Raw genomic sequence first — 21757 nt, forward strand, 5'->3', positions numbered from 1 at the left:
TAAACTAGTTAATATTGGAATTCTTCATAAGGAAAAAATACACCTTAATCCCGAACATAAACAGCTGGATCTGTTAATGAGATTTAAGGCATATTGTCATTCTTTGAGATTATTCTTCTAAAACTGAAAACACGACTTTTCTGTATACAGGAAGGAAGGGTGGAAAGAGAAGAAGGCTTCCTAGAGGGAACAGAAACTAGGTCGGCTTGGTTAATTAGGTTGCCCCTCCGCAACCATGAGCCAATATTAGCATATGCTAAAATTTACTCAACACCCTATAAAAAAAGACAACTGAGTAGTTGGCTTCACCATCTCAAAACATACACCCTTTCCTAAAATGATACAGTCAATTTCTAGGACTGTATCTTTTAGCCAGCTACCTATTACTGACAATTAAAGGGGAGAGGGGAAGGACCCTGGCGGTACAACGGTTAACCACTCAGCTGCTAACCAAAAGGTTGATGGTTCGAACCCACCCAGCAGCCCCATGGGAGAAAAACCTGGCAATCTGCTTCCACAAAGATTACAGCCAAGAAAAACCAATAGGGCAGCTCTACTCTGTCCCATGGAGTCTCTGTGAGTCGGCATTGACTTGATGACACCCAAGAACAACAAGAGGGGTAGCGGGAGGAAACAAAAAAGTATGACCGACGTAGATGACATGAGTCTGTTGTGGGAGAGAAAACCCTTCTCTACATGATGTATCCAGGGAGGAGCGCAGTGGGCCACTGCAGCCACCAGCTTCAAGAGACACACCTCCTGCAGGTGAACCATCTCGTGTGTCTGCGGATGCTGGGAACGTAGGTCGCAAGATGCCTTCTGTGTTTTACGGCGTGTGTTTTCAACATGAGCAATTTCATTCACCTCCTTCATTCATTCAGAAGTTATTTACTGAGCACTTCCTATAAGCAAGGGGCCCCTGGGTGGTGCAAATGGTTAAGAACTCAGCTACTAACCAAAAAGCTGGAGGTTCAAATCTACCCAGAGGTGCCTCAGAAGAAAGGCCTGGCAATTTACTTCCAAAAGATCACAGCCTTTGAAAACCCAATGGAGCGCAGTCCTACTCTGATGCACACGGAGTCACCATGAATCAGAATTGATGCCACGGTGACGATTTCTGGTTTTTTGCTTGGTTTTTAACTATATGCAAATTACCATACTAAAAACAAACAAGCAAGTAAGCAATGACTGTCTAATATCCCAACAAACCCTGACATGTATCCTCGAGTACTCAGTTGCCATCGAGTCGATTCTGACTCACAGCAACCCTATAGGACAGAGTAGAACTGCCCCATAGAATTTCCAAGGAGCGGCTGGTGGATTTGAACTGCTGACCTTCTGGTTAGGAACCGAGCTCTTAACCACTGCGCCACTACGGCTCCAGAGTACTTAAGCCCCTCAGAATATTTCTAAGACAAATAGTAACCCTAAATAATACAGATGCTAAACTACAGCGCACTTGGAATTTTCTTTCCCTTCCTGAAGTGGTATAGATGAAGGTGGAATAGGTAACTAGCTGAATCCCTTAGATGACTTAAGTTAAAAAGTTTTCTTTCCCCTAGAGAAAATAACACTGGGTTACAAACACACTGGCAAACATTAGAGAATGCTAAAGCTGGACCAGACAGAGATTGAATATGAATCCCTTGACTTATATCTGGGAGACTTGGGGCTCCGATATGTTACGATTTGGCCCAGATCACACAGCCAAATGCCATAATGCCAGAACTAGGACCCAACACACCTGCCAGCCCACCTAACGGTTCCCAGCATAATCCAGTGTCCATGATATGTTGCTATCAGAAGTGGAACAATGGCATACTAAACAAAGCAATGGACTAGACATCAGGAGAGTTCTAGTCTTATAAACTCCACTACCACCATCCATCAGCCAGCGTGCTGTACTGTGGCTGGCATGTTGCTACGATGATAGAAGCTATGTCACTAGTATTTCAAATACTAGCAGGATCACCCATGGTGGACAGGTTTCAATGGAGCTTCCAGACTAAGACTGACTAGGAAGAAACGTATGGCAACCTACTTCCAAAAATTAGCTGATGAAAACCCTACGTGGCGCAACAGAATATTGTCCGATAAAGTGCTGGAAGATGAGCCCTCTAGGTTAGAAGGCACTAAAAATACACATTGCCCACAACAACGGACTTGACCATACCAACCACCATGAAGATGGTGCAGAACCGGCCAACGTTTCATCTTGTTGTCCGTAAGGTAGCCGTGAGTCGGAGCTGACTTCAGTGGCAACTTAATAACAACAAACTCCACTGAATTAGATACGATACCATGGGAAACGCTTATCACTTGTCTGAACCTCGGTTTCCTCACCTGTAAGCTGTGTGCGGTATTTCACAGTGAGGCTGTGCAGACCACGATAAATGCAGAAGCAGTCTGGTCATCTGAAAAGCACTGAACAAACGCAGAATGGCATTGGGTTATGCCGGAGAACCTGGCTGATGACCTATCTCCAGCCACCCCTTACCTTGAGAAGTCACCAAAACTGCGGGTTTCAGGTTCCTCTGTGGAATCTGTGGTTGTTAACTCTTCCCTGCCTCCTTCAGAAGCGGTCAGGATTCAAAGAGCAACATTTTACAAATTGGAGGGCATTGATGCAAATATAAGGTATTCTTACCTAACCTCTGTAGTCTCTGCAATTTGGACAAAAATGTTAAGCGATTGTATCATTCAGGGCTTGCCGCTTTTCCTTCTCCAGTCAGACGTCTTAACACATCAGTCTGACTTGCCAGCTTTCTCCTCAGTTCTTCTAAGTCTCCAGGCACATTACTGTACACAGAGCGCACTGCTTCCCTCAGCTCAGGGTCACACGCCATGCGTACCCAACATTCCACTGACTGGGATTCCCCTGGGACAGGTTTGTTCCAGGGTCTCCTGTCAGCTGGGAAACCCTCTGAGGACAGCTGCCAGGAACAGGGCTCTACTTCATCACGCTGGAGTTGCGAGGAACCAGCCTTTTGGATTTCCTCCACCCCAACAACTGCAGAACACTTCCGCTCTTCTCAGAATGAGGGAGAAGTCTCTGGGGGGACGCTCTCCACCAGAGGGACAGCGGTCCCTCTCAAACGGAAGCTCAGGAGTTCTGATTACTGGATAGCTTCTCCCTGAACCCGGTTAACACGTTCTGAGGTCCTTCCCTCGAGGGTCATTGACCTCCAGCTGGCGAAGCATGTCACTAAGCCAAGGGTGAGGGAGTTTTTGTATTTTGGGTCTGCAACCCTCTGCCTTCAAAGCACCTGAGTAACTGGCATTTCCATATTCTGAGCCCTGACTTCAGCAGATGAGGTGCAAGAATGCATCAGCCTATCCAAATAACTTCTCTAGAACAGATTTCTACCAGCCAAGGGCACCGGGGACCAGAGGGCAGGGGGATCAGAATGACAGCATGCTTGTCTGCATAGGTGAGAGATGAACAGGCATTTGCTGTCTTCTGTTTGAGCGATTCCTGGTATTGGCATGGCATACCAAACCCGGGCACTCTCCCTCCCGACTGCCCCCCACGCGCCCACCCCTCGCACCAGATGTTGAAGCATCACATTGACCCGGCTTGGGGAGAGAGGCAGGGGAGACGCACAAGTCTGTCGCTGCATTAGGCTGGAACCATACCGCACCTGTTCAATCCAGCTCCAGCGCCAGAAACGACCAGAACAGCGTCTCGCAAGCCCCTCTGGAGAGCCCAGGGCCGCCGACAAGTTCGCCGCTGTTAGTGCCCAGGGAAGGTGGCGGGGAGCCCTCCCTCTCTGCTGACCAACTCTGCAGATCCCCCTGCGAAGGTGAAGGGGCTCTGACTTAAGTGATCCCAGAGTAATCCCAGAATGTCACTGCGGCCCCGGGGATTGGGGCGGCGAGCGGGTGGGTGCCCGCGGGGAGCGCGCAGCCGTGGCCCCCACGGATCACAGTTCCCGCTTCGGTAGCCACGTACGCCCCCTGCATCCCACTTCCAGAACGACGCGGACAAGCAAGGTGGGAGGGTGGCGAGAGGGCCAGGAGGCACCAGGGTCGCAGGACCCCGAGGCCACCCGCGGGTCGAGGGAGGAGGGCCGGGGGCGCGCAGGAAACTTACCTCCCTGGCAGCCTGCGGGCGCCTCCGCTACGAGACCAGTTGCGCCACAGTCTGCAAGTTGCCGGGATGTCGCTGCGTCCCCGGGGCGAAGAGAGAGCCGGGCGGGCAGGTGACGGGCCCGAGCAGCGGGCCAAACTCGCCGGGCGCGCCTGCCGGCGGGGGCGCGCAGAGTGCGTGTGCACTGCGCGTCGCGGCGAGCGTGGCCCCGCGTCCCCGTCCTCCGCGTCCTCCGGCCGCCCGAGCAGCGAGCGCCACCGAGCCCACGCCGCTCTCCACGCCGGCGCGGCCTGGCTGGGCGCGGGGCCGGGGTCGGGGCAGCGGCGGGCAGGCGGGCGGGCGGGGCGCAGGCCGGGCGCAGTGCGCGCCCAGGACAGCCAGGCGCAGAGAGCGGCGCGGCGCGGCCCCCGCTCAGGCCCCGCCCGCTGCCGGCTCGGCCCTCTCTCCGCCCCCGCCCGGCCCGCGCCCGCGGGGAGGCCCGGCCAGTTTGCAGCAGCGGCGGGAGCTCGGCTGAAGGCGGCCTGGGCGCCGGCGTCGCTGCAGGGGAACACGGCGCCCTATCTCGCAGCCGCGGGCCCGGGACGCCGAGCGGGGAGGGGCTGGGTTGTGCAAGACTCCAGGGCTGGCCAAGGCCCCCAGCCGTCCTCGGTCTTGAATGCCCCCGGAGCAGGGCTGTGTTTGGATAGGATTTCCCCTTCCACTGGCCACAGAACTCGGCCACGCCTGGTCGCTGCCGGCTGGACTCTGCTTGCGGGAGAAACCCGCATAGACGCCCACTTTCGCCAGGAAGGGACAGGCCAGGATTCCAAGGCAACGGTTTCTCCCCTTTCCGGGACAGCAGGTGTTCCCAGGAAGTAAGACCTACCCAACAGGTAGGGGTAGTCCGGGCAGAGGGAGTCTTAAGGGAGAGAAGGATAGGGGGCTTCAAGTGGACTGTGATGGGAGCGGGGGCCAAGTCCATCTGCTGGCACTGAGTGGGTTGGGGCACGCTTGTTACCTCACAGGGGATCAGGGTAAGATGCTGGCTGGGTGGGTGCGGACCAGATCTGTAGGATTCCTTTGGGAAAAGCTGTCATGGAGGTTTTGACCAAATTTACTTAATAGAAACCGAAAAGATAAGGTAAGAGATCTCTCCCTGCTGAATAGAAGCAAGCTGCCTCATCAGCCTCATCACTTCCTTCCACCTTACCCTCATCTTTAAAAAGCAAATGCTGATGGAAAGCATGGGATATTTTCTACCCAAGGAGGGCCAGCATTTCCTGGCTCTTATCCTCAGATATCCCTGGATGGCATAAATGGTTTGCATTGTACTTGAAGATTGGTGGTTGGAACCCACTCACTGGCACCTCGGAAGAAAGGCCGGGCAGTCTTCCATAAAGATTCCAAAACCAAACCCATTGCCGTTGAGTGTATTCCAATTCATAGCAACCCTGTAGGACCAAGCGGAACTGCCCCGCAGTGTTTACAGTGCTGTAATCTTTATGGGAGCAGACCGCCACATCTCTCTCCAGCAGAGTGGCTGGTGGGTTTGAACTGCAAACCTTTCGGTTAGCAGCCAAGCACTTCACCACTGCACCAGCAGGGCTCTTTCCATAAAGATTACAACAAAGAAAACCCTATGGAGTACAGTTCCACTCTGTCCCATAGGGGTGCCATGAGTCAGAGTCAACTCGACTACAACGTGACTTTGTTTATCTTACTCATATATCTCTGACTTGGTGAGCCAAAATGAATTTCTCATTTCTCTGCAAATAAACACCTCCTCTAAGTTTTGAAAGCTCTTTGTACCTCCCCTCACCCCCACTGTCCCACCTTATGTGAGTTTGTGATAGTTTAATGTGGAATATTAAATGGAATTAAAACAAAAAACCCATCGCCGTCGAGTCGATTCCGACTCATAGCGACCCTATAGGCTGGAATACACCACCCACCCAACGCTGTCAATAGCCTGGAATAGAGCTCGGTAACTCCTTGGTAATACAAATATCAACTATTCTTTATCTTCTTCCCCAGCCTACTTCTTCCAGACGTGTCTGGCCATGTCTTGGAGTTTGAGGTCATCACTCGTTGAGGACCCTGTGACTTGCCTCTGGTTTTGTCCTGACATCTTAGGCTCAGAGCTGGAATACACAGCTGGCCCAGCTTGCTCAGTTTACAGATGAGAAGCTTCAGACGCGAAGATGTTAAGTGGCCCAAGGACCAGAACCCAAATTCCTCGACTCCCAATTCCTGAGCAATAAATGATGGATTTATTGCTGGATTAACACGGTTCAAGAATGAAGTTGGGGTGGATAGAGGAATGGTGGAGGGAGGAGGAGCAGATCAGAGAACCTGCTTCTGCCTTGTGAAACATCATCCAGGGGGCAGCATTGCACCACGGGAAGTGGTGGGCAGATGGGCTCTGGGGTGGTGATCCCTGTTTCCTCAGATTCCTGCCCTTAAATCCAAGAAGTGGAAACAGCCTGCTTTCCAGGGAATCAGTGTTAAGTGAGAGCCCTGGTGGCACAAAGGCTAAGTGCAAAGGTTGGTGGTTCAAACCCACCCAGCAGAGCTGCGGGAGAAAGACCTGGTGATCTGCTCCTGTAAAGATTACAGCCTAGGAAAGCCATTGGGGCAGGCAGTTCTACTCTGTCACACAGGTCGCTTGGCTGCACCCAACAACAACAAAAGTGGTAAGTGAAAATGCAAAGTCAGTGCTCATATGTTCTGGTAGCCCAAAACCAAACCAGACCTGTTGCCGTTGAGTCGGTTCCGACTCATAGCAGCCCTGTAGGCAGAGTAGAAGTGCCCCATAAGATTTCCAAGGCTGTAATCTTTACAGGAGAAGAGCACAGATGATCCTTTCCTCTCTCAGAGAAGCTGGTGGGTTCAAACCACTGACATTTCAGTTGGCAGCCAAGCGCTTAACCACGTACCATGAGGGCTCCTTTCTGGTAATAGAGGGGAGGTGAAAACAGAGAAAACCCAACTCAGATGGAATCACAAGAGACCAGAAGTGGCCACCCACATTCCATATAAATAAACGCCCTTCCCATTACGAGATTGGTACTGATGCCTTTCTGTAAAATACAAAGCAAACAGCCTCAGCTTTCTACCGGGAAGTCACAAAGCTGACTGCCCCCTGGCTAGTTAGAGAACTAACTCCGCTCAACAGGAATGTAAGGAACTCTACTGAGAGCTTTAAGATTGCCTCACGGTTGTTGCTAGCTGTTGTCAAGTCACCCTTGATCCGTGGCTACCCCCACGCACAACAGGATTAGACCGCTGTAATCCACGGGGTTTTCCTGGGCTGATTTTTGGAAGCAGGTCACCAGACCTTCCTTCCTAGTCCACCTAAGTCTCGAAGCTCCGCTGAAACCTGTTCAGCATCACAGCAACACACAAGCCTCTGAGGACAGACAGGTGGTACCTGCATGTGAGGTACACTGGCCAGGAATCGAACCCAGATGTGTCATTTCTGTGAATTAATTAATGGAACCAGAGACCTGATTTCTCTGCCAATCCTCTTTCTAAATCTATCAGCAGGAATTTGAGAAAGTCGTCCTCTATTGGAAATAAAACATTAATATCCCCAACAATAGTGACTTGGCCAAAGAACCCGGAAACCTATTTAAAAATCAGAAAACACACATCTAATTATTTTACTTAATTTCAAATGCAGTTTCTCCAACTGACTCCCGATTTGAGAGCAGAATCTTAATACCCCCCTTCTGGGGTTTGCTGAGAAAGGAGTCACTGCATGATGCAAACGGCTGAATGCACTTGGCTGCTAACCAAAAGGCTGGAAGTTCAAGTCCCCCCAGAGGTGCCCTAAAAGAAGAGCCTGGTGATCTACTTCTCAGCCATTGAAAACCCTCTGGAGCATGGTTCTACTCTGACACACGTGGGGTCGCCAAAGTTCGAGTCAACTCGATGGCACCTTTTTTTGTTTGTTTGTTTATTGTGAGAAACAAGCATACGTTCCTTGTGGTAGATGTGTAGTACTAATGGCTCCAAATAATGGCCTCCCTTTCTCCAAATTTTTTCCTCTAACTTTGTGGTCCCCTCCCTCCCTGACTCTGGGCTCAACTGTACAATTTATTCTCTCAGTGGAACAATTGCAAACTGGATGCAAATGAAGTCTTAAAAAATTGTGTGCGTTTCTTCTTCTTCTGCTCTTGGAATTTGCCATTGCCAAGAGAACAAGTCTGCTGGACTATGAAAGCTCTTGCAGAGCAGAGCAGAGCCGAGTCGAGCCGAGTCATCACAGCCTGGCCATCCTTGACCAGCCAGCCCTGGATTGACTACAGACACACAAGCAAATCTAGCTGAGACCGGCCATGCGTGGTCCTGATCTGCAGAATCGCCCAGCTGGCCCATGGGCTTGTGAGAAATAATAAATGGTACTTGATTTAAGCCATAGCTTCAGTTACCTGCTGTTGCATAACTCAGTATCTTCTTAGTTACCTAATGCTGCCGTTACACAAATTCCATAAGTGGGTGACTTTAAAGACCAGGAATTTACTTCTTCACAGTTCAGGAAGCTAGAAGTCCAAATTCAGGACATCACTCTAGGGGGCAGGGCTTTCCTTGTCTATTTGAACTTCTAGTAGCTGCCAGCAATCCTTGGCGTTCCTAGGCTTGTAAACATACCTGTCTCTTTCGTCTGTCTTCCCCTTCTGCTGTGAGTGTCTCTGTGTCTATTCTGTTCTTTTTATAACTCAGAAGGGATTAGGTTTAGGACTTATCCTGCTCAGGTATGATCTTATTAACATAATGAAAGAAAACTGTTATTTCCAAACACAGTTATATTTATAGGTGGTGTTGTTAGGTGCCGTCAAGTCACTTCCAACTCATAGTGACCCCATGTACAAGAGAACGAAGCACTGTCCAGTCCTGTGCTATCCCCATAATAGTTGCTATGCTTGTCAATCCATCTGTGTCAATCCATCTCGTTGAGAGTCTTCCTCTTTTTTGCTGACCCTCTACTTTACCAAGCATACATGGGTTAAAATTTCAACATACTTATTTTGGGGGAAGTAGTTTAATCCCTTATAGTAGCCAAAAGCAGTAACCATTTGCTATTTCTTATCATTCTGTGACCGTTGGGCTGCTTCAGCTGGCCGTTGGGCTGGGCTAGGGCTGGAAGGTGGGGCTGGAAGTCCAAGAAGGTCTCACTCACGTGCCTGGCACCTCAGTCTTCTTCCACGTGACCACTCTCTCCTCATGGCTAGTGGTCACAGGGAAGTCAGACTTCTAGCATGGTAGCTGGCTCCCAAGAGGGAGAAACTGGAAACAGCCAGTGATCTTAAGGACTGAACTTGGGAGTTCCAGAATGTTCTTCAGCTTCATTCCACAGGTCAAAGCAAGTCACAAGGCCAACCAGATTCAAGGAGGGGGGAATAGGCTCCACCTTTTGATTTGAGGAGCCCCGGTGGTACAGTGGTTAAGCACTCGTCTGCTAACCGAAAGTTCAGCTGTTTGAACCTACCAGCCACCCTGTGGGAGAAAGATGTGGGAGGCTGCTTCTGTAAAGATTAAAACAAAAAACCAAACCCATTGCCGTTGGGTTGATTATGACTTATAGTGACCCTATAGAACAGAGTAGAAATGCCCCATAGGGTTTCCAAGGCTGTAATCTTTATGCAAGCAGACTACCATATCTCTCGCCCTTGGAGCTGCTAGTGGGTTCGAACTGCCAACCTTGTGGTTAGCAGCCAAACGCTTAACCACTGTGCCACCAGGGCTCCTCTCTGTAGAGGTTACAGCCCTGGAAACCGTATGGGGCAGTTCTACTCTGCTCTGTAGGGTTGCTATGAGTTAGAATCAACTCGATGGCAACGGATTTGGTTTTCTTTTCTTTTTTCGGTATGTATGCCCTGGTTGCACAACGGTTGAACACTCAGCTGTTAACCAAAAGTTTGGTTGTTCAAACCCATCCAAGTGTCTCCACTGGAGAAAGACCTGGCAATCTGCTTCTTAAAGATTACAACCTAGAAAACTCTATGGGGACAGTTCTACTCTGTAACACATGGGGTTGCTATGAGTCAGAATAGACTCCATGGCACCTAACAACAACAACATGTATGTACAGGAATGGAAGGGCTTGATGGCCACCATCTTGGGGAACTATCTCATCCACTAAGTTTTAGGATAGTTGTTACACCACATGAAATCACTGATACATTCTTTAGCGTGGGACTTTGGGTTGGTTACAAATCCTTTCTGGGCCTTTCTATGAAATGAAGGAGCTTGAGTTTCTCTAAAGTTGCTAATACTTATTTAGCTTTTTCTTTAGTGATATCTTGGGAGCAAACTGAAGTCCAGTGAGTATTCAGAAGGAGCTCTTTGAGGGAATTTGTGGAGCGTTGGCAGCTATGGGTATTTCCACCAGTTCATCTGCCATTTCTTCTCCAACTAGAAAAAAATCCCTCGTGATCCAGATGAGAGGCAGACATTGCTTCCATAGACATGGACAAACCTCCGAATTGTGGGAAAGTAAAGGCAGCAGCATTTGCAGTTCCTACAGGATCGCCTTTCTGTCACATTGCCTTCTCTTTCTAGAAACTTCTCTTCTAAGCATATAGAAAACACTGCCTAGCTGAGTCCGATACATAACTTGAAGTGCTAATTTCGGAAGACCAGCATACCCTGGAGACCATATGTTCTGAAGTTTGGTCTTAAGGTTAGCAAAGGCTTGAAAACCCCATCCCCTCCTCCCTTCTGTCTTAGTTAACTAGTGCTGCTATAACAGAAATACCACAAGTGGATGGCTTTAACACAGAAATTTATTCTCTCACAGTCTAGGAGGCTAGAAGTTCAAATTCAAGGGGCCAGCTCCTGGGGAATGCTTTCTCTCTCTGTCAGTTCTGGGGGAAGGTCCTTGTCATCAATCTTCCCATGGTCTAGGAGCTTCGCAGAGCAGGGGCCTTGGGTCCAAAGGATGCACTTTCTTCCTGGTTTTCATTCTTGGTGGCATGTGGGCCTCATGTCTCTCTGCTCACCTTTCTCTTTTACATCTCAAAAGAGATTGACTCTAGATACAACCCAGTCTTGTAGATTGAGTCCTGCCTCATTAACATAACTGCCTCTAATCCTGCCTCATTAACATCATAAAAGTAGGATTTACAACACATAGGATAATCACATCAGATCACAAAATGGTGGACAATCACACAATACTGGGAATCATGGCCTAGCCAAGTTGGCACACATTTTGGGGGGACACAATTCAACCTGTGACCCCTTCCTTCTCTTCTTTCTCCACTCCACCCTCTTCTCTTTCCTCTAGCTTTGCTTTTGTTTCCTTTTGCCTCCTTTCTTTCTTAATTCTACCCATCTCCTTGTTCCTTCTTCCTTCAGGATTGGAAGGAATGTTGGAGTGGAATGATGAGGGCTGGTTTCTCCTCTCAGCTCTGCTCCTGCAGCAGTCAGTCTGCTTTCTTTCTAAGCCTCAGATTCCTGGTCTACGTCATGGAGGGTGAGGGGGTGAGATGAGATGCTTTGAAAGCCTCCTCAGGAGCCTAGCATCCTATGATACACAGGTGCCTTCTTGTAACACATTCAGTGACGAGACTCAGAACCCTCTAGGAAATGTGCGCATGGACCTTAGCCCCTCCCAATCTATTCCCAATATCTGAGAACTTTTCTTCCTAAACTTTTTTAACATTTGAGAACATGCAACTCTACCAGCTACAAGCCCTAATGCCGTTGCTGCTATGTGCCGTTGAGTCAATTCCGACACTTACCGACCCTACAGAAAGAACAGAGTAGAACTGCCCCATAGGGTTTCTAAGGAGCAGCTGGTGGATTTGAATTGCTGACCTTTTGGTTAGCAGCCCAGCTCTTATCCATTGTGTCACAAGCCCTATCAGGCTCATTATCCTATGGCCAGAGGTGGATATTACCCTGACTCTCCTCAAGATTAGCTGATGTGTAACTGATGTCACTGAACAGCTTGTGTAGAAATTGTTGAACGGGAACCTAAACTGCTGTGTAAACCTTCACTGAAAACACAATACAATATTATTAAAAAAAAAAAAAAAAAGGATTAGCAGATGTGTACATTCTTCAGCTGGAAACAATATGAAAAGTAGAGACCCGGTGATGGCAGGCATATAGGTCTAACCTGGTAATTCATTTTAGGAACATGGAAAAACACTAAGAAAGGTTTCCCTAACAAATTTAGACCCAAATACAAAATTATATGCCCTGAGATTATAATTGCTATCAAACTGACAACAACTCATGGTGACCCCATGTATAACAGGATCGTTGGTATGCCGAGTCCGTCGTTGCGGCCATTGTGTATTCTGAGTGCCTTTCAACCTAGGGGTCTCGTCTTCCAGCTGTCTATGTCCGACAATATTCTGTTGTGATCCATAAGGTTTTCACTGGCTTATTTTCAGAAGTAGGTTGTCAGGTCTTTCTTCCTAGTCTTAGTCTGGGAGCTCCACTGAAACCTGTTCACTGTGGGTGACCCTGCTGGTATTTGAAATACTGATGGTGCATCTTCCAGCTTCATAGCAAAACACAAGCCACCACAGTAGGACAAACTGACAGACGGGTGGTGGCTATTAAGTTCGGCTACTCCTCTCCCCTTCCATATCTTTTCTTGTTACAAATGGACTCACACATATACCTTTTCTAGGTGAATTTTCACTCTGCCCAGAAGTCACAAAAGCGATGTAAACCTCAGTGCGATTTAAAAAAACGAACAAGGCGTGAGAGAACATCAGAATGGAGGGGAGAAGCAGGGTGAAAAAAGCGGAGAAAGGCTAAGATAGCACAGAGAACCAAGCTAAATTCCGGAAAGCATCCGGAAGGCATGAAAAATTCCTACACACATTGTCCACGTCAAGTGTGAATTTGGGCTTTAAGGGATCTGAAAGTCAAGTCCTATAAAGGGAAAAAGGAATCTTTTTTTTTTTTTTTTTTGGCTAGAGGGGTTGGATGAAAAGCTTGAGGCAGGGGAATGAGGCAGAAAGGAGACAGCTGTGTTCCTCAAGCCGCTTCACAAAACCTGTTGCAATGGTGTTGAAACAATATACCTGACATTACAAAAATCCTCTGTGGAAGCAGGAATAAAACCCAGGGCTGCTGTCAGTCCCCGGAGCAGGAGGTAATAGTGGCAGGAGGTACCCTGGAGTCTCCATGATTTTTCATGCCAAAACCTTCTCTGGTGTACTATGTGAATGTTTCTATCCCTTTGAAACATTAACAATTTCCCATCGATAGTGAACACACGTGGTATCAAATGGATCGAAATACAAGGGTGACAGGTCCAGAAAAAATACCAAGAAATAATGGTATCTATCGGGAAGCTGAAAAAGAAGGGAAGGCAATGAATGCAGAAAAGAAACTTGAACTTCCTAAATGGAGGCAATGTGCTGACCACCCGTGATGTCACATGCCTGGCACCTTTCTGTGGCCATTTCCGGAAGGATTCAGGGGCTTGAGGCTGGCTCCCACCTTGGATGGAGGGGAAGCTTCCATGACCAAGACTTGGAGCTTCTCAGCTTTGTTTTCTGAAGGAAGATGGTAGGTCTGATGCTAAAAGCACAACAAATACTTACTGAGCAAAAGTGAAGATTAACTTTTGTCAACCAGGGGAAGCTGTGACACCTTGCCATGTGAATCCACTAGGAAGATAACTTTGGTTTTTGCTTTTATTTCTCAAAAATTTTAGCCACTCTCCTGACATGAAACCATTTAGGCAGCAAGCGTCTCCTCTTGGCAATATTAGAATTTGAATACTTTGCCAGCCAAGTGGAGTCTCTTGTTCTGACACCACTTTAAAGACATCGTCAAGAAGCTGTGCCAGCAACTTAAAACATTTTTCTGGGATGGAAGATAGAAAAAGGAACTTTATCAATCAGGCTCTGAAAACTGCCCTAACACGCAACCTATGGACCTCAGGGCCTGATACAACGAAGGTTCATTCTTTGTTCACATCTTCGTTCAGTGGTTGGGTGGGAAGTAGACTGGTTGGTTTCATGCAGTCATTCAAGGACCCTGGCTCCTTCCATCTTGTGGCACCATTATCTTCAGCAAGCAGCCTCCAAGATCCCTGCTGAACCAGACGAGAGTGAAAAGTTTAAGATGCCAGGTACGGAAGTGGTAAATATCACGTCTACCCACATTCCACTGGCCAGAACTCCTCCCATGGCCTCACCTCGTGTGAAAAGCCTGGAACAATGTGATCCAGCACTGAACCCAAGAGAAAGAGGAGAACAAGGGCAATGGTGACCACCACATCTCTGTTCCATGGGCTGCATTAAAACACCAGTGTAGAAACGTCTAGGGGGCGGTGTCTGACCTCCTCCAAGTCCACAAGGGGGAAGGGGAACCCAAGATCAACAGCCCAAGGCTGATTCCTATGAGGTGGAGGTCAGTCAGGCCTCCACCCTTCACCATCTTTACCAATTCTGACCCCAACTATCCCTCACACAGCACTATTTCTCTGCTGGGTTCAGTAGTTCATTGCTATGGTCACATAGAACTCAAAGACCATACTCATGATTATGGGGTTTATTATAAGGGAAGTAACAGTTACAATTCAGGCTCCAGAACACTCAGGACACAGTTCTTCCATCAGAATAGCCTCTCCTCAGCTGTGCTTGCAGGCATGCGTCTCCCTGGCCCTCGGCTTTCTCTCTCTGTGGGCCAGGAAGCCCACCACACCATCTCCTGCTGCCCGGTCTCTCCTTCCTTGGCGATGGTGGGCTCCTCCTTTCTGCTCTGGAATTGGCTCTCTCTTAAGGCAAAACTGACCAATCCCCTTGGTGAGCCACAATTACCGTATCACAGTCCTACCCAGTCACCTGGGTGGGAGTTACAAGACCAAGGCTAGAAAGGCCACACGTAAAATAATTAACTGCGCCACAACCACCCATGCCATATGACCTAGACATCGCCATCCTAGGTATATACCCGGGAGAAGTGAAAGTAGGGATGCAAACAGAAGCCTGTATACCAGTGTTCGTTGCCGCACTTTGCACAACAGCCAAGAGGTGGAAACAACTGAAATGTCTTCCAGGAGATGCGTGGATAAACGGAATGTAGCACACACATGCCAGGGACTGTTACTCAACCATAAAGAGAAGTGAAGTCCCGATGCGTGTCGCAACACGGCTGAGCCTAGAAAACATTACGCCGAACAAAACGAGTCATCACAAAAAGGCAGGTGCTGTATGGTCTGGCTTAGATAAAACCAGAAAATACACAGAAAACTAAGATTATTAGTGGTTACCAGGGGGAAGGGGGAGTGTTTGCTTAGGGCCATTGAGTTTACGGTAATTATGTTCCACATTATGTGGGAATAATTTGGAAAAAGACAGCGACAAAGGTGGCACAACATGAAGCATGTAAACGATGTCACTAGATTGTACGCGCAGAAAGTGGTGAATTGGTGAAGGTTTCTTGGTATATTTTCACCGTCATTTTTAGAAGATTACCAACATTTCTAAATAAAAAGCGGCAGCGGAATCATTCACCTTAAGTTCTTTCTTGCACAGCTATGATTGGTGGCTTAGGAGGGAGAGTTTACAGCAGTCGGGGTTATTCTCCTGGGCTTGCATCCTGATGTTTCCAGGACGTTTGGATTGGAAGCAGCCTCCCATGTGTGCAGGTTTGCATGGTGAGGCTGTCTTGCAAGCGTTTGTGGACAGACGTTGGAGCACACTGAGTCAACCGCCTATGTTGTTTATAGAAAACGGGGCACTTGAAGCGAGTGTAAAGAGAAGCGTCTTCTAGAGCCCTTGCCACAAGGAAAAGTGCTATTGATTCTATTACGAAGGGAGAAAATGGAATCTGGGCAATCACTTCTGAGCTGCTGCAGCTGAGGGCTCTAGAGCCTTTGGGAAGATGAAAAGAAGGGTTAAGTCCTGGCTGTATCTGCAACCCGCCTGTCTGAATGGCTCAGGTGATTTGGGGAGAATGGGGGTTCTGAGGGAAAGAGAAATAGAGTGGGGCCAGTCAGAGGAATGCCATTGTTTTCTAGCACAATCCCCTTTAAAGAAAAAATATGGAGCTGGTAGTGGTGTGGGGATTTGCAAATACTTGAAACCAAGCTGCAATTGCAAAGCCAAACTGTGAAGATATAAGTTCAAAAGGGTTGGAGAGTTGCCTAGCTTCTTCATACTGCTTAAAACTCCTCTCTCTCTTGTCTTTTTTTTTTTTTTTTCCTGTATGAAGAGGAGGGAAGAACACCAGACTGCAGTAAAGGACCAAGCTGAGTCCTCCCCAGGGTCTGCTATCTCCTTGGTGTATGTTTTCCACGGGCTGGAGAAGTGCATGTGGGTGCGTGTGTTGCACGTGTGTGTATGTGTGCCTTACATTTTTTTTCCTCTTAATTTTAAAGTAATGGGTGTAAGCAAGAAGGCTTCTTTCATGATTGTTCAGCATACCAAGAAATATGGTAGCGTTTTCTCCAGAGGCTTTCAGAAGAAATGACGAGAGAACTGGTTTATTTAAAATTTATTATTTATAATTTATTTGTTGTAACAGGGACTTGTTATACTATCACGATAAGAAAAAAAAAAAAAAAAGGCATTCTTTGAACTTGCGCATAAAACACAACCTCAAAAAAGAAAGCCCAGAAAAAGTCCTGGTAAGAAATCTAGCAAAATGTTAACCATTGTTGCCTTTGAGCTAATATCGTATCTACTTCTTTATACTTTTATGTGCTACTTTTAAAATCAGAAAAAGGTAAAGAAATTCTAGAAAAATATTACTAACATTTGAAGATGACAAAAAGTTTGTATTTTTTTTTTAAATAGAAAAATTCAGAAATGCAAAAAAGAAATCCTTCATTTTCTTCACTAAGAAACCATCATCGCCAGTATTTGGTGTTGGCTTACTATGCTTTCAAACATTTTATACTTTTTTGAGGGGTGAGGAGGAGAATTAAGTAACATGTTCACAGGGCAAAGGGTCTGAATAGATACTTATCCAAAGAAGATACACAGATGGCCACTATGCACATGAAAAGATGCTCAATGCTACTAGCCTTTAGGGAAGTGCAAATCAAAAGCACTATACTATACCCCTTCGTACCTACTAGGATGGCTATAATCAGAGAAATGGATAATAACAAGTGATGGCAAGGATGTGGAGAAATTGACACTCTCGTACACTGCAAGTGGGAAAGTAAAATGGTGCAGTCACTTTGGAAAACCAGCTGGTAGTTCTTCAAAAGATTAAACATAGAGTTACCGTATGACCCTCCTAGGTATATACACTCTTAGCACTTCTGCTCCTTCACTCAAGAGGAATGAAGACCAGTGTTCACACAAAAACTTGCATGTGAATATTTGTGACAGCATTATTCATAAAATCAAAAAAGTGAAAACAACCCAAATATCCACCAACTGTTAAATGGATAAACAAAATTTGGTGTATCCATACATGGAATATTATTTGGCAATAAAAAGAAACGAAGCACTGATAGATACTGCAACATGGATGAACTTTGGAAACAAGCTAAGTGAATGAAGCCAGTCACAAAGGACCACATATTGTATGATTCTGTTTATGTGAAATGTCTAGAATAGGCAAATCCATATAGACAGAAAGTAGGTTAGCAGCTGCCTAGGGCTAGAAAGAGGAGGATTTGGGAGGAAATAGAAAATGACTGCTAATGAATACAGGATTTTGGGGAGTGGTTAATGAAAATGTTATAAAATCGATAGGAGTGATGGTTGCACAAATCCATTTGGGGAATATATTCTAAGTTTATATACTAAAAACATTGAATTGTATACTTTAATCAGGTGAATTTATGGTGAATTATATCTCAATAAGGCTGTTTTTAAAAAGGAAAAAAGTAACATACGCACAGAGCAAAAATTTCAAACCATATAACCCATTGCTGTCGAGTCGATTCCAACTCACAGCAATCCTATGACTAGAGGAATGGCCCCACTGGGTTTCCAAGGCTGTAATCTTTATGGGAGCAGACTGCCACATCTTTCTCCCATGGAGCTGCTAGTGGATTTGAACTACCAGCCTTTTAGTTAGTAGCCAAGTGCTTTAACCATTGCACTACCAGGGCTCCTTTCAAGCCATTTAAACAAACTTGTCATCGAATCAAATTCTGGCTCATAGCAACCCTATAGGACAGAGTAGAAGTGCTCCATGAGATTTCCAGGGAGTAGCTGGTAGATTCAAATGACCAACCTTTTAGTTAGCAGCCTGAGCTCTTAACCACTGTGCCACCAGGGCTCCTTCAAACCATATGGAAGGGTCCAAAATTTAAGTAAAATTTCCTTCTGACATCTAGTTCTAATCTCCAGCGAAGACCACTTTTAGTATTTCTGTTTTTGTGTTCTTCACCTGTTCAAACAGTTATCATTTGAAGATTAAATACTATAAAAAATAGTTATATTAAAAAAAAAAAATCAAAACCCGTTCCCATTGGGTTGATTCCAACTCATAGTGACCCTACAGGACAGAGCAGAGCTGCCCATAGAGTTTCCAAGGAGCAGCTGGTGGATTTGAGTCGCCAGCCTTTTCGTTAGCAGCCGAGCTGTTAACTACTGTGCCATCAGGGCTCTGGCAATATAGTTATAGTTCTCTTCATTTGTCCATCATTTTTAGAAAGCATCTTTGATAGTCCATTCTGAAAGATAAGAAAATAAACACACTTTTATTATCTCCTATATCCTCTCCCCATTTCTGCCTCCCAATTTTTGTGAGTATTTTTTTACTTTTACAATAGCTAATACTTTTATACTTTTTTTGCTTTTACAATACCTAATACTTTTATAACTTCAAATAGTATACTCAAACCTATTTCTTGACTTATCAATTTAAGACTATGAGAAAGAGACAGATCTTAGATACTCGTGGCAAAAAACTACATGGGAGAAGTACAATTTAGTAAAATACTGAGTCCTACCTACTCTGTTAATTATGACGTTATAAATATAATAAAATATTTCTCAAAGATGTTTCAAGATTTGGCTAAGTGATAATACAGTTAACTGAGAGTTGACTCTAGCAGATAAGAGTGCGGACTTTGTTTGGCTAGGAGACAAGAAAAAAAGAAGCCAAATTCTAGCTTCGCACTAAATTCTTCATAGTATTTGCCCAATCGGTATTACATAATGAGTATTAAAAAGAGGCCACTTCTGCTGAGGAGACACCAGCAGGCACTCCTTGAAAAGTTGAACAAATAATCCGTTATGCTTCCTTTTGGCTTGGAGAGTCTGGTTCTGGGGCTCTGGGTGTGTGAGGGGGAGGCTCCAGTCCCCTCTGTTGTCCTGTACCTCAAGTTTTGCTGCTGAGATGAGGAGGGTGACAATGATGATGGTGATGGTGGTGAGGATGATGATGATGGTGATATTGATGATTATGATGTTGGTGATGGTGGTGATGATGATGATGGTGTTGGTGATATTGATGATGTTAATGATGTTGGTGATGGTGGTGACGATGATGATAATAATGTTGATTATGGTGATGATGATATTGATGATGATGATGATGTTGGTGATGGTGATGACGATAATGATGATGTTGGTGATGATGATGTTGATGATGATATTGATGATTATGATGATGATGTTGGTGTTGATAATGTTGGTGATGGTGGTGACGATGATGTTGATTATGATGATGATATTGATGATGATGATGATGGTGATGGTGGTGATGATGATAATGATGTTGATTATGATGATGATGTTGATAATGATGATGATGATGTTGGTGTTGATGTTGGTGATAATGATGATGATGTTGGTGATGATGATGAGGAGGAGGAAGAGGAGGATGATAGTGATGAGGAGGAGGGTGAGAGTGATGATGCCGAAGATGTCGATGGCAGCGAGAACAGGTAAGCCTAGTCCAAGATTAGGGAACCTGTGGGGCAGAGGAGATGGAAAAGAGCAGGAAGGGACAGTGGCTTTAAAGCACGCGGCGGGTATTCCAGCAGTAAATCGTCCTCTGAAATAAACACGTAGCCTAAGCAGTAATAAAGGGAACGTGTGAAGTGAAATCACCCTAAGGGACCTCTGTCGTTGGTAGCCGCCATGGAGTCGGCTCTGAGTCATGGCGGCCCTATGTATAAGGGAACGAAACACCCTCCTCGCAGTCGTTGACATGTTTGAAACCATTGTCGCAGCCACTGTGTCGCTGACCCTCTGTTTTACCAAGCATGATGTCCTTTTCCAGCAGTTGGTCTTCCCTGTGAGGAAGTAAGGAAGATGAAGTCTCACCGTCATTGCTTCTAAGGGGCATCCTCGCTGTGCCTCCTCCAGGACAGACTTGTCCGTTCTGCTGGTAGTCCACAGCGTACTCAATATTCCTCACCAAGACCTTCAGTCTTCTCTCACTGTACAGCTTCACATACTCACGAGGCGACTGAAAAGACCATGGCTTGGATCAGGCGCACCTTAGTCATCAGAGTGACATCTCTCCTACACCTCTTGAGGGGCAGGGAACAAACAGTGGCTGAGTCTGTGCCCTGGGCCAGGTGCCATGCTCGGTGCTCTGCCTGCCCTATCTCATTCAACCCTCACGACAAGCCGGAAAAGTCAGTCTTATGATTACCCACACTCACAATGAAGCAGTTGAGGCTTAAAGAGCCTAAATAAGGTCCCAAAGCTGACAGAGTTGAGATTCTCCCTGGCTCCAGTGCCTTAAACTCCCGAAGGCTAAATAATTATTCAAAATCCAACGTTGAGGGGGCTGTAGGGAAACAGATACACCAGATGGATATTGGCGTAATACCTATGGCCCAGTCTTCCCACCTTGGGAAATACATTCTAAAAAAAGAATATACCCCCCCCAAAAAATCGTTGCATTAATATTTTTGATAATGACAAGAAATAAACCCAAAAGCCAATAATTGAGAACTGATTGCCGACCTTTTGGTTAACAGCCAAGCTCTCAACCACTGAGCCATCAGGGCTCCGCATTTAAATATAAACATATGCATAGCATTAATGTGTCATATTTACATTGCTCACAAGTGAATTCAGACTTTTATGTTAGCTGGACTATGTTTCCATAAAGTTAAGTATGTAATAATGTATTGATGTAAAATTCCAAAAAAGTATTATGTACTCCATTTTGTCCCTGGTTTTCTGGAGCTGGGATAAATTTGAGGGTTTGAGGAGTGCTTTGATACAAGGGAAGGACCGTGACACACTCCAAACGCATAGAAGCAAGGCCCTGGAAATCTCTGGTGCTGGTTCCCAAAGACTTTTCCTGCTGGAAAGAGACAACCTCTCCTGTGATCTTGATAATAATCCCCGAGACCAGGGGGAAATCAAGGGTGTCTTTCCCTGCCCCGGAACGGATTTATTTATTTATTGTTATTGTTAGTATTACAAAGTCAGCTCCGACTCATGGTGACCCCATGTGCAACAGAGTGAGACGCTGCCCGGCCCTGTGCCATCGTCACCATCATTGGTATGTTCAAGTCCATTGTTGCGACTTCTGTGTATTTTGAGTGCCTTCCAACCTAGGGTGCTCATCTTCCAGCACTATATCAGACAATATTCATTGTGATCTATAGAGTTTTCATTAGCTAATTTTCTGAAGTAGATCTCCAGGCCTTTCTTCCTAGTCTGTCTTAGTCTAGAAGCTCTACTAAAACCTGTTCACCACGGGTGTCCCTGCTGACATTTGAAATACCAGTGACATAGCTTCCAACATTATAGCAACATGAAAGCCACTACA

The 21757-nt window shown here is 46.3% G+C and overlaps 1 protein-coding gene across 5 annotated transcripts in view; it reads right to left on the minus strand.

The window, feature by feature from the left end:
• Positions 1–4274, minus strand: part of PIP5K1B (phosphatidylinositol-4-phosphate 5-kinase type 1 beta) — a 264099-nt gene extending 259825 nt beyond the window's left edge. For 2 of the 5 annotated variants that reach the window (XM_064290556.1, XM_023539444.2), the window contains exon 1: positions 4094–4274. The gene's annotated coding sequence lies outside the window, so the exon portion shown is untranslated. Of the gene's footprint in view, positions 1–2647; positions 4070–4093 lie in introns of those variants that run through there. The other 3 variants (XM_064290554.1, XM_023539445.2, XM_064290553.1) reach the window with 3 other exon arrangements.
• Positions 4275–21757: the final 17483 nt, after the last annotated feature.

The sequence above is a fragment of the Loxodonta africana genome, chromosome 9, assembly GCF_030014295.1.
Source record: "Loxodonta africana isolate mLoxAfr1 chromosome 9, mLoxAfr1.hap2, whole genome shotgun sequence".
NCBI classification, from domain to species: domain Eukaryota; kingdom Metazoa; phylum Chordata; class Mammalia; order Proboscidea; family Elephantidae; genus Loxodonta; species Loxodonta africana.